Source organism: Chiloscyllium punctatum, chromosome 36, assembly GCF_047496795.1.
Source record: "Chiloscyllium punctatum isolate Juve2018m chromosome 36, sChiPun1.3, whole genome shotgun sequence".
NCBI classification, from domain to species: Eukaryota; Metazoa; Chordata; class Chondrichthyes; order Orectolobiformes; family Hemiscylliidae; genus Chiloscyllium; species Chiloscyllium punctatum.
Window position 1 is genome coordinate 71,592,252 of NC_092774.1, and position 12,062 is coordinate 71,604,313.

At 53.1% G+C, this 12,062-nt stretch overlaps 1 long non-coding RNA gene across 1 annotated transcript; it reads left to right on the forward strand.

Moving 5' to 3' along the window:
• Positions 1 to 4,225: 4,225 nt before the first annotated feature.
• LOC140460679 (uncharacterized) lies at positions 4,226 to 10,459 on the forward strand. The gene is made up of 4 exons (XR_011954275.1): positions 4,226 to 4,351; positions 4,743 to 4,795; positions 4,934 to 5,024; positions 7,987 to 10,459. It is a non-coding gene; the product is annotated as an uncharacterized lncRNA (long non-coding RNA).
• The last annotated feature ends 1,603 nt before the right edge of the window (positions 10,460 to 12,062 follow it).

The window sequence follows — 12,062 nt, forward strand, 5'->3', positions numbered from 1 at the left end:
ATTTAGCAGTTTGGATTAGAAACTGGCTTTCTGAAAGAAGGCAGCGAGTGGTCGTTGATGGAAAATATTCAGCCTGGAGTCCGGTGACTAGTGGTGTTCCACAAGGATCTGTTTTGGGACCACTGCTGTTTGTCATTTTTATAAAAGACTTAGACGTAGACATAGGTGGATGGGTTAGTAAGTTTGCAGGTGACACTAAAGTTGGTGGAGCAGTGGACAGTGTGGAAGAATGTTGCAGGGGGACTTAGATAATCTGCAGAATTGGGCTGAGGAGTGGCAATTGGAGTTCAATGCAGGTAAATGTGAGGTGATTCACTTGCGGAATAACAGGATGGCAGAGCACTGGGTCAATGGTACGATTCTTGGTAGTGTGGATGTGCAGAGGGATCTTGGAGTCCATGTACATAGATCCCTGAAAGTTGCCACCCAGGTGGATAGTGCTGTGAAGAAGGCACACGGTGTGTTAGGTTTCATTGGTACAGGGATTGAGTTCCGGAACCGCAATATCATGCTGCAACTGTACAAAACGCTGGTGCGGCCACACTTGGAATATTGTGTACAGCTCTAGTCGCTCCATTACAGGATGTGTAAGGATTGGAAAAGGTGCAGAGGAGATTTACCAGGATGCTGCCTGGTCTGTAGGGAAGGTCTAATGAGGAAAGGCTGAGACACTTGGGTCTGCTCTCTTTGGAAAGAAGGAGGCAAAGAGGGGATTTGATAGAGACAATACAAGGTGATCAGAGGATTAGATAGGGCGTACAGTGCGAGTCTTTTTCCTAGAGTAATGATGTCAGCTTGTAGGAGGGGGCATAACTACAAATTGAGGGGTGATAGATTTAAGACAGAGGTCAGAGGCAGGTTCTTTACTCAGAGAGTGGGAAGGGCGCGGAATGCCCTACCTGCTAAGGTAGTCAACTCAGCCACATGAGAGAGATTTAAACTGTCCTTGGATAAGCGCATGGATGATGATGGGATCATGTAGGGGGATGGGCTTAGATTAGTTCACAGGTCGGTGCAACATCAAGGGCCAAAGAGCCTGGTCTGTGCTGTGTTGTTCTATGAGCCTACAGATATCTCCCTGAGAGAGAGGGGGGACTGAGACACACCAGTCACTGCAAAGATACCTCCCTGAGAGAGGCAGAGGGGATGTACTGAGGGACACCAGTCGCTGTACAGATATCTCCCTGAGAGAGAGGGGCAGGACTGAGCGACACCAGTCAGTGTGCAGATATCTCCCTGAGAGAGAGAGGGGACTGAGAGACACCAGTCAGTGTCCAGATATCTCCTTAGAGAAGGGGTGGGGGGAAATACAGGAATGCCAGCCAGTGTACAGATATTTCCCTGAGAGAGAGAGGGGGGACTGAGATACTATTCAGTGTACGGATATCTCCCTGAGAGACACCAGTCAGTGTACAGATATCTCCCTGAGGGAGAGAGAGGGGACTGAGAGATATCAGTCAGTGTCCAGATATCTCCTGAGAGAAGGGGGTGGGGGGAAATACAGAAATGCCAGCCAGTGTACAGATATTTCCCTCAATGAGAGAGGAGACTGAGACAAACCAGTCAGTGTACAGTTATCTCCCTGATAGTGAGAGAGGACAGTAATTGATCCCAGTGAGTGAAGAAATATCTCCGAGAGAGGAAAATGAGTTATGTCATTATACGGATATCTCCCTGAGAGAGAGGACTGAGAGACATCACTCAGTGTACAGGTATCTCCCTGAGAGGGGAGTGAGAGTTAAGTCAGTGTACGGATACAACCTTGAGATTGATAAAGGCGAGTGAGCGTTGAGTCAGTGTACAGATATGTCCCTGAGAGTGGGTGGGGGGGGGGCTGCGGGAGGCCGGTCTGTGTACAGATATCTTTCTGAAAGAGAGAGAGAGAGAGAACTGACTGATGCCAGTAAGTGCACAGATAGGTCCCTAAGACAGAAAGAGGGAACTGAGAGACATCTGTCAGTGTCCAGATAACTTCCTGAAAAAGGGAGAGGCAGCTTACAATGTCCAGTCAATGTAATGCTACCTCTTTGTGTGAGAGAGAGAGAGAGAGAGGCCTGAGATACGAGTCAGTGCACAAAGATCTCCCTGAGCGAGGGGACTGAGAGACACCAGTCAGTGTACAGGTATTTCCCTGAAAGAGAGGGGACTGAGATACTATTCAATGTACAGATATCTCCCTGAGTGAGAGAGAGAGAGGATTGAGAGACGCCAGTCCGTGTGTGGGTATCTCTGAGAGAGACACACACACACACACACAAGTGAGAGATTGCAGTCAATGCACATTCTTCTCCCTGAGAGAGAGAGAATGAGGTCTGAGAGACACCAGTGCAGAGAGATCTTCTTGAGAAGGAACTGAGAGACACCAGTCAGTGTCCAGATAGCTCCCTGAGAGAGAGAGAGAGAGAGAGGGGGGGGGGTACTGAGAGACACCAGTCAGTGTACAGATACCTCCCTGAGAGAGAGGGGATTGAGAGACACCAGTCAGTGTACAGATATCTCCCTGAGAGAGAGTGGGGGGACTGAGATACTATTCAGTGTACAGATATCTCCCTGAGAGACACTAGTCAGTGTACAGATATCTCCCTGTGAGAGGGGGGACTGAGAGACACCAGTCAGTGTACAGATATCTCCCTGAGAGAGGGGGGACTGAGAGACACCAGTCAGTGTACAGATATCTCAGAGTGAGAGAGGGGGGGGACTGAGAGACACTAGTCAGTGTACAGATATCTCCGAGAGAGAGAGAGGGGACTGAGAGACACCAGTCAGTGTACAGATATCTCCCTGAGAGAGAGAGGGGGGGGGGCTGAGAGACACCAGTCTGTACTCAGATATCTCCCTGTGAGAGAGGGGACTGAGAGACACCAGTCACTGTATACATATCTCCCTGAGAGAGAGAGGGGACTGAGAGACACCAGTCAGTGTACAGATATCTCCCTGCAAGTGAGGGGACTGAGATACTATTCAGTGTAGAGATATCTCCCTGAGAGACACCAGTTAGTGTATAGATAGCTCCCTGATAGAGACAGAGCCAGAGAGAAAGTGGTGGGGGTGGGGGTGGGGAAACTGAGACACACCAATTCATGTATGTGGGTATGATGTGAATTGTAAATATGTCTTGTGAGCTGGAGCCTGGGGAAGTGGAGTCAGTGTGAAACTGGGGTGAGGACGGGAAAGGACAAAGTCAGTGTAATGGGGATTTCAGATCCGCCAGTGGCAGGAAGTGTCTTGTGGTTGATTCTAAGGTAACATTGGAAGTAGGATTGGAGATGTGCATATTCTCAGTACTTATTGGCTTTACTCATTCATTGGATGTCACTGGCTCAGCTCGTATTATTACCCTGTCCCTAAATCCCCCTTGGGCATTTTGAGAGTCAGTCCCGTTGCTGTGGATCTGGAGTCACATGTAGACCTGGTAAAGAAGGCAGATTCCTTCCCTGAAGGATGTTCGTGAGCCAGATGGGGTTTTCCCCTGACAATCGTGGGCGGTATTAGATTCCTCATTCCCGATGTTGATAATGAATTTGAGTCCTCCCCTCTGCGGAGGCGGGATTCCCAACCCAGTCTCCAGAACCTTCCCTGGGACCGTGGATTAACAGTGCGGCGCTAGTACCAGCAGCACATCACCTCACCCTGGCTTTGGTGGTGTGTAGTGAGAGCAGCTGAATGACTGACCGAGTTAAGGCATTTCTCAGGCACAGTCGACTCTGTTTGATTATCACGTGGACTTTGATCAAAGAGGGAAGCACCCAGTCACGTTTTAACACGACACACTCCGAAAGATCAATTGTGGCCTCAGTGTGATCGTTCATGGAGATAGTTCTGAATGGCCTCCTGTTCCTGTGTAACAGGCTGGAGGAGGTGGGAGGGGCTGAACGGCCTCCTGTTCCTGTGTAACAGGCTGGAGGAGGTGGGAGGGGCTGAACGGCCTCCTTCCTTTCCAGGTCTACATGTGACTCCAGATCCACAGCAACGGGACTGACTCTCAAAATGCCTGAGGGGGATTTAGGGACAGGGTAATAATACTAGCTGAGCCAGTGACATCCAATGAATGAGTAAAGCCAATAAAGAGGGGCTGAATGGCCTCCTGTTCCCATGCTGCAGGCTTGAGGGGAGGGGTGGGGAATTTGCGCGATGGTGTGCATGTATCTTTTGACTGCCCTGTGCTTTCTGTCTCCTCTGATCTGAACTCTGTCTTCCCCTCTCCTCTCTCTCTCTCCCCACCTCCATCTGACGTTGTGCACTCAGTAAGAGGATAATAAACCTGGGACCCATCCACCCCGGACCAACCAGCCCGGAGCCCCAGCCGTCTGGAACCCGGGTTATCTGCGGGCATTGTAAAAACACATTCCTGGTAAGGTGTGAGTTAGTGACGGGGACGGGACTCTGTCTGTCTGTGTGCGTGCCACCTTGCCCAGTTGGGGCTAGGGCTGTGTCTGTGTGCATGAATGTGTACTTGCGTATGCTGGGGACAGGGGGGAGCTGTGTGTGCGTGATTGCTGGGGACGGGGCTGTGTGTGTGTGTCAGGGCAGGGCTGTGTGTGCGTGATTGCTGGGGACGGGGCTGTGTATGTGTGTCGGGGGCAGGGCTGTGTGTGCATGTGTGCGCATGCGGGGGACAGTGCTGTGCGCATGAGCTTCAGGACGAGTCTGTGCGTGTGCATCGGGGACTGGGTGATCTATCTGTGCTACGCAGTTACCCATGTACCGTCCTGGTGACCTGTTCTGTTTTGTGTGCCTTGCAGTGGCGAGAGTTCACAGACAGGACATTGGCACGCTGTCCTCACTGTCGACACGTGTAAGTAACCCCTCCATCTCTTCCTCGGCTTCGCGCTCCAACACGGTGCCCGTGCCCGCACCCACGGGTTCATACCCTGCCCATGACCACCCCCACCCCCTCTCCATCTGATGTGGGACTTCTCTGTTTGTCCTGTAGCTCCTCGATTGGCCGGCAGTATCCGCGGCGGCGATGTATGTGGATATTCATGGTGGGATTACTCTTCGCTGTTATCGCTGCTGGCGTGGCGGTGAGTACCGAGTTATTGCCACTCCTTGCCTCTAATTCCCCCACCAGTCCTTGCTCCCCTCCCGTACAGGTGTCCGAGACACTGCGGAGTTTAGTGACCTCTGCACGCCCTGTACTATCCCCTGAGATCTGCTCTCCTCCGCGTTTCCTGCTGTGGGTAAGGGAGGGAGAGCGCTGGACGTGAAGCCGATCTATTCCCAGAGTCAACATAAGATTTTCGAAACGTGCGCGCAATTCCTCCATTTTGATTTCCGTTTCCTGGCTGCCCTACCACAGACCGAATCTGGATTTAACTTGAGTATTACAGACATGTCCCCGAGATTGCTAGATAGTCAGTAAGTCATACAGCACGGAAACAGGCACTTCGGCCCAACTTGTCCGTGCTGACCAGATACCCGAAGTAAATCTATTCCCAGTTGCCAGCACTCAGCCCATGTCGCTCGAAACCCTTCCTGTTCATGTCCCCATCCAGGTGTCTTTAAAATGTTGTCCAACTCACCATTGCCCCAAGGCATTCAGTGGTGTTACTGTGTGTGAATCCACCACGATCCACATCCTGAGGGGTTTGCCATCTCCAAGCAGAGAGAATCAAACCACGTCAGTCACAGTCAGCTTCACCCCCACCTCAGGGTGGCACAGTGGCTTGGTGGTTGGCACTGCTGCCTCACAGCGCCAGGGACCTGGGTTCAATTCCACCCTCTGGCAACTGTCTGTGTGGGGTTTGCACATTCTCCCCGTGTCTGTGTGGACTTCCTCCAGGTGCTGGGGTTTCCCCTGACAGATGTGCAGGTTAGGGTGTATTGACCATGCTAAATTATCCATAGTGCCCAGGGTTGTGCAGGTTAGGGTGGATTTGCCGTGCTAAATTACCCATAGTGCTCAGGGATGTGCAGGTTAGGGTGGATTGGCCGTGCTAAATTACCCATAGTGCCCAGGGATGTGCAGGTTAGGGTGGATTGGCCATGCTAAATTACCCATAGTGCCCAGGGATGTGCAGGTTAGGGTGGATTAGCCATACTAAATTACCCATAGTGTCCAAGGATGTGCAGGTTAAGGTGGATTGGCCATGCTAAATTACCCATAGTTCCTGGGGATGTGCAGTTTAGGTTAGATTGGCCAAGCTAAATTACCCATTGTGCCCAGGGATGTGCAGGTTAGGGTGGATTGATTGCGCTAAATTACCCCTAGTGCCCATGAAGGTGCAGTTTAGGGAGGATTGGCTATGGTAACTTACCTGTAATGCCAGGGAAATGTAGGTTAGGGTGGATTGACCATGCAAAATTACCCATAGTGCCCAGGGAAGTGCAGGTTAGGTCCATTAGTCAGGGGGTAAAATGTAGGATGTAGGGGAATGGGTCTGGATGGGTTGCTGTTCAGCGGGTCAATGTGGACTTGTTGGGCTGAAGGGCCTGTTTCCACACTGTAGGGATTCTATGAATCTATAAATGTCAGGTAATAACCATCTCCACTGACAGAACCTAACCATCACCCCCTTGACATTCCATGGCATTACCATTCTTGAACTCCCCTCCCCTCCCCCTGCCACTATCAACATCCTGACGGTTACTGTCTCCAACAAGAGAAAATCTAACTCATCGTCCCCTTTCCGTTCAATGGTCTTACTATCACTGAATCCCCCCACAATATTCTGGGAGTTACCATTGATCGAAACTGACCCAGACCCAGCCCCATCTAAACACAGCAGGTCAGAGGCTGGGAATCCTGCAGCGAGTAACTCCCCTCCTGACTCCCTCACCAACACCTGTCCCACCATCGACAAGGCACAAGTTTGGAGGGTGAGGGAATACTCCCCAGTTGCCCCTGAATGGGGGGGCAGCTCTGACAACACTCTAGAAACTCGACATCGTCCAGAGACAAAGCAGCCTCTCGCTCGATTGGATCCACACCCACAAACATTCCCTCCCTTCACCCCCCCCCCCACCCCCGACCCTCAGTAGCTGCAGTCTACAAGATGCACTGCAGAAACTCCCCGAGGCTCCTCAGACAGCACCTTCCCAAAACCGCACAGCCACTTCTTCCATCCTGAAGGATAAGGGTGAGGGGGTGGGGCAGCAGATACACTGGAACACCAGCCCCCTGCAAGACCCCCCTCTTAGCCCCTCACAGTCCTGACTCAGAAATATTTTGGCCATTTCTTCAGTGTGGCTGGGTAGGAATCCTGGGATTCCCTCCCTGAGGGAGGTTGTGGGTCTACCAGACAGCACATGGACTGTAGCAGTTCAAGGAAGCAGCTCACCCCCCCCCCCCCCTTCCCAAGGGGGGTAACTAGGGACAGGGAGTGGGAGAAAGGCTGGGCCCAGACAGCGACACCCACCACTCACAATTTTCTTTCAAATTCAGATCTTCCTTCCATCGCCAGTGCATTCACTCCCCTGCTACCCCGCCCCCCCCACCTCCTCAACCGAGAGCCAAGGAGTCTTGGGGGGGGTGGATTCTTTATCCAAAATCTCCATTTTCCTTGAATTTGCAAGTTACTTAAACATAATGTTTTAAACTTCGGCCTTAAATTGAGCTGGGGGAATGCGCGTGATCGTTAATTAGTTTTTTTTTTGGCTGTTTTGAACGGGTTGTTTAGTAGAGACGAGAAAAAACCCTGCAGATGCTGGAATCCAAAGTAGACAGGCACGGGGCTGGAAGAACACAGCAAGCCAGGCAGCATCAGGGGGACGAGAAGTCGACGTTTTGTGTGTAACCCTTGTTCAGGACTCAAGCACCTGAAAAGTGTGAGGAACGAGGTGGTGGGGATGTGTTCCTCCAGCCTCCTGCCTGTCGACTTGAAACTGGTTGTTTTGCAGTTTGACCAAGTTGATTTCACGAGATCTCCTATCGGTGCTGCTTTCCCCGTGCAGCCTTGTTTGTTGAGGGTGTCAAGTGGTAATTTCTCTTCCTCTGTCTGTCTCTCTCATTCCCCACCACCCCCCACCCCCCCACCTCTCTCTCAGGTATCTACGTGGAAGCAGGCCAGGAGATACCATGGAATCTATGCGGGCTGGGCTGTTCTCATGGTCCTCTCGCTCTGCTGCTTTGCCCGCGCCTGTTACTGGGGCTGTCTGAAAGTCAGCCACCCTATCCAGAGTTTCTCCTGACGTGACGAGGGGAGGCGCAGGAGGTGGGCGAGGGTGAGGGGGCCAGAAGGGGTGGGAGAGGGAGTTGTGGGGATGTGATTGGAACAGTCCCCTTCCTGACCATCCATGTCCCGAGGGAGTGAGCAGGGCAGAGCAGGGTCTCTCGCTAAAGAGCCCACCTCCCCCGGTCACTGTCAGCAATAACCTCCCCTGCCCTGTAGCCCACATCCTCCCCACCTCCCTCCTCACACTACAAGCCCCCTGTCAATGTCTGGAAAAATAAGCACCTCACACTACAGAGTCCCATCCCTGCCTGCAATGAGCCCTCTCACAGGTCAGGATCCCGTCACTGTCTGCAATGAACCCTCTCACAGCGCAGGATCCCATGACCACCTGCCATAGACCCTCTCACAATACAGGATCCTATCACCACCTCTAATACAAGTCCCCAGCCCCAACTATACTCCGTTTCGTAGCCCCTCCCCAACCCCCACTCTCTTCTGTCTCCATTCACTGCTGTCCCCTCTTCCATGGGAGGGTAGTTGAAATGGACGCACAAGAATGTGAGACATGTCTGGGAACTCATTCCTCGCTCCAGTCCAGATTTGTCCTCCAGCTCCCGGGCCCTGCTTTAAGTTGAGAGCCTCCTGTCCCCAGGGGGCAGCGTCTCTGATCGCCACTCCATTTCATTCCCTCCCTTGAAATGCATTTCCACACATTCCTCCAGGAGGACCAGAAGGAGGTGCTGTCGCCAATGAACGGAACCGTAACTGGGGTCTCTGCTCCCTGGAAAGGGGACCACTCCCTGGAAATGGGACCCCTCCCATCCCCGAAACAATGCGCCAATACCCCTGCAAATTTGACAATCCTTGCCCTACAAACTGACCCCGCTTCCTGTCCACCTACAAACTGATCCCCCCCATGACCAACTGACCCACCCCTCACCCTCCCCTTCCCTACCAACTGACCCCCATCCACTACAAACTGACCTCCTCCCCTTTCCCTACAAACTGACCACCCTTTCCCTTTCCCTACAATCTGACACCCCCCCCTTACCTACAAACTGAACCCTCCCCTTTCCCTACAAATCCCCTCCCCTTTCCCTACAAACTGACCTCCTCCCCTTTCCCTACAAACTGACTATCCCACTCCTTTCCCTATAAACTGAACATCCCATCCCTTCCCTACAATCTGACTCCCCTCCACTGCAAACTGACCCCCCCTTCCCTTTCCCTACAAACTGACCCCCCCACTACAAACTGATCCCCCTCCACTACACTGACCCCTCCCTTTTCCCTACAAACCGACCCCCCCTCCCCCACTACAAACTGACCACCTCTCTTTCCCCGCCACTGGCCCCCCTCCCCTACAAACAGTTCCCCACCCCACAGAAACTGACATCCCACCACCTCCCCTACACTGACAACCCTCCAAACTGACCGCCCCCCACCCTTCCCAACAAACTACCCTGTCACTTCAAACTGAGACCCCTCCGCTACAAAATGATACCCCCTCTCCTACACTGTGACATCACACACCCCCCCAGCCCCCGCAACAACTGACTCCCCTCTCCCCTCGAAGCTGCTCCCTCCCCCTCGCTAGTCGGTCTTGTTGGAGGTGGGTGTGGGGGTACAGGGTTCTCCTGGTATATGTGGTGCCCTAAGGTTCCAGGGTCCTGGATAATTGCTGCACCGGGCGGGAGAGGGTTCCTTTCCTCTCTGTGTTCCCCATACTCAGTGGTGGTGTCTCTCTGTCTCTGCATATTTATACAAACTCCAAGTGTCCCGGTTTTGTAAAATACTGGGGTTACACTAGATGACACTATCCTGTTGCCAGGGTGATGCTGGGTGACAACTGTCCTGTCGTCTGGATGACACCGTCCTGTTGCTAGGGTGACGCTGGGTGACACTGTCCTGTTGCTTGTGTGACGCTGTCCTGTCGCCTGGATAGCATTGGATGATGCTGTACTGTTGCCTGGGTGACATTGTTCTGTCACTTGGACGACATTGGGTAATGCTGTCCTGTTGCTGGGGTGACACTGCCCTGTCGCCTGACGACACTGGGTGACGATGGCTTTTTTCCAGGGTGACGCTGTCTTGTTGATTGGCTCCTCCACTTCCTGCCTGTTGTGTACCCAAGCCTCCACCTTCTGGAGGTGACTGGACTTTCCATCCTAGGCACCCCACAGCTGTCTGTCTGTCTTCATCCTGTAACGAAATCTCCATCTCTGTCCGGCTCCATCATGTTAACCGCTGTATGCTCATTGTATCATAAGCTCTGTCTGAAACATTCTCGAGAAATCCAAATTTGCTCGAATGTAATAATAAATTAAAACAATTTTAGATCTTCATTCGAGTCTCTGGGAATTTCATCTCTTTACAGAAGAGCCCAGAGACATAAGGTGCCAGCAGCAGCCTATTGAGTCAGCTCTGACTGATCTGACCCTCCTCAACTCCCAACCTCCTGCCCTTGCCCCCTGAAACCCCATCTCTCTCTCTCTATCTCAACCTTGAATACCCTCAATGCCCCAACCTGCAGCCCTTTCCCCTTGATCCCCCTTCCTCTCTTTAACTTGCGCTCTCTCTCTCTCTCTCTCTCTCTCTCACTCTTTCTCTCCCCCTCTCTCCCTCCCCTTGACGAATCCCACAGATTCACTCCCCTCGGAAAGGGAAGAAATTCCCCCCCCCACCCCGGCTGCAGTTGCATCTGAGATGATGCCCCTCTGGGTCGCAGACACTCCCGCATGACGGGGAAAAGGGAAACGACCTCCATCCATGTCATCCCTGTCTAGATCCCACCCCCCAACCCAAAAATTTTCTGTTTCAATCCAGTCGCCTCTCATTCTTCTTGGCTCCCGACGAGTACACAGGCCCCAACTGACTTGAACCCTCCCTCGTCAGACAGTCCCTCCATCCCTGGGATCGGCCAGCTGAACCTTCTCTGGACACCTACTCGCGAAGCGCTTCAGTGAACATCTCCGGGACGCCCGCACCAATCAACCCCACTGCCTCGTGGCCCACTATTTCGATTCCTCCTCCCACTCTGCGGAGGGCATGGGCCTCCGCCATTGCCACTCCCTCCCTCGCCTGGTGGAAGAACGCCTCATCTTCCGGCTCGCAATGCTTCAACCCTAGGGCATCAATGTGGACTTCTCCAGTTTCCTCATTTCCCCTTCTCTTTCTCCCCCTCCCCCACCCCCCCCACCCCAACCTTACCCCAGTTCCAACCTTCCAGCTCAGCACCAGCCTCATGACCTGTCCTACCTGCCAATCTCCCTTCCCATCTCCTCACTCCAACCTCCCCTCCGATCTATCACCTCCATCCACCTATTGCACCCTCAGCTACCTTCTTCCCCAACCCCACCTCCCTCACTGCCTCATTCCTGCTGCAGGACTTTTGCCTGAAAGGTCGATTTCCCTGCTCCTGGGATGCTGTGCTTTTCCAGCCCTTCTCTAAGAGTGACTGTCATCGGCCCCAGCCAATAGGGACGGGGGCCGGCAGTGACTGGCGCCAGCTCTGACCAATGGTGAGGGTGAGGGGCGGGAACTGACAACAGCACTGCGGATGAAGAGCTCTGACCAATGGGGATGGTGACGCTCAGTGATTGGCGGCAGCCCGTCTAGCAGTGGGGGAGCTGATTGACAAGGCGGTGACGAATAGTGATAGTGAGTGGTGAGTTGCCCGACCAGTGGAGATGGGCGGTGACTGACAATGCCGCCGGCCAATAGGGAGCGGGGCAGGCGGTGACTAGCGTGTTACCTGGCCAATGGTGACGGGCGGTGACTGACGAAAGCTTTGACCAATCGTGAGGCTGTGGGCGGTGACGGGTTCCCATTCTGACCATCCATGAGGGAGAGGGCCGCTGACTGACAACAGGAAGGGCCAATCGTAAGGGGGACGGCTCTTGACTGACAGCAGTTCTGACCCATCAGATTTCCTGATGAAGACCTTAC